This window comes from Chinchilla lanigera, unplaced genomic scaffold (genome assembly GCF_000276665.1).
Source record: "Chinchilla lanigera isolate Chin_1 unplaced genomic scaffold, ChiLan1.0 scaffold00201, whole genome shotgun sequence".
In the NCBI taxonomy this organism is placed as follows: domain Eukaryota; kingdom Metazoa; phylum Chordata; class Mammalia; order Rodentia; family Chinchillidae; genus Chinchilla; species Chinchilla lanigera.
This window is the reverse complement of record NW_004955602.1, coordinates 442,465-443,828: the sequence shown is the minus strand read 5'-3', so window position 1 is coordinate 443,828 and position 1,364 is coordinate 442,465.

Below are 1,364 nucleotides of genomic sequence, written 5' to 3'. Positions count from 1 at the left end.
TTTTTGTTGTTTTTTGTTTCTGGTAAGGGGAATCAAACGCTGGACTTTGCACTTGCCAGGCAGGTGCTGTGCAAGAGATAACACCTTTCTATACCAATTTGTTTCAATGTTTTTGTCATGAATTGATGTTGGATTTGATCAGAGACTTTTAAAAGCATATGTTCTTATGATTTTGGTCCTTGCCTTTATTTATGTGAGGTATTGCATTTATTGATTTCTGGTCTAATTTGGAGAAGATTCCATGTGCTCCTGAGAATGTGCATTGTATTTTTCTTCGGAGGAACACTCTGTAGATATTTATGATTTACCAAAACTGAACCAAGAAGATATAAAAACCCTGAATAATCCAATAAAAGGCAATAAAATTAAAGCAGTAATAAAAACTACCAACTAAGAAAAGCCCAGGTCTGGCTAGATTCAATGGTGAACTCTACAAGAACTTCAAGAAACATCTTCCTCAAATTCTGTTTAAGCCCTTTAATGAAACTGAGAGGCATGGAGCACTCCCAAAGTGATTTTGGGAAGCTAGCATTATCTTGATTTTTATGCCAGACAAGGATCCAGGCCAAAAGGACAACTACAGGCCAGTCTCTTTAATGAGTATAGTTACAAAACTATGATTTTTAAACCTATGTTTATGATTGCAACATTTAATAGATGCAGAGAAAAACAGGTCTCCATAGCAAGCCTGTCTTCCACTTATGACATTCTGTCCTCACATTGGTCACTTCTATTGCCCAAGCTTTTAGTAACATTTTTGTGTCCTGGATTTCTGTTTGGGAACATTTCATGGACTAATTCTTCGCTAAACTGTTTGTTCATGTTTTGTATCATTTTGTTGAGCTCGGCTTCCTTTTTATTAATGTCTTCTGTAAACTCCCTGATCATTTTGTTTATTGTGTCTACTATATGTTTATATCGAATTTGCACTCACTGAGCGCATTATCCTTCTGTTTTTAATCTCTGTCTTCCTTTCATATAATTCAATTGTTTGGCTTTTGCTTTCTTTCCCTTCAGTGGCCCATGGATTGATTTTGAGTGGCACTGTGCGGGGCCTGCATTTTCAAGATGAAAGTTTCCAGGCTGCTTTTTCTGGTTCAGTGTAGGAAACTTATCAGTGAGGCTTGAGAAGCAGTATGGGAAACGCAGGAGATGCATCTGCTCCACCCAATGGGAGGACGCCCGGTCTTGGTTTGCATGCAAGGCAGATTCTCCTGCGATGACACTTTTCAGTCCAGATAGGTGTTTAGCTTCCACTCCAACCGAAGAACTAGTGTGAGCCTCGTTGCAGAGTGACGGCTATGACATATGCGGCCTCAGTAGTTTCAAACCCGTGGTGAAAGGATGCTAGCAGGCATGGGCAC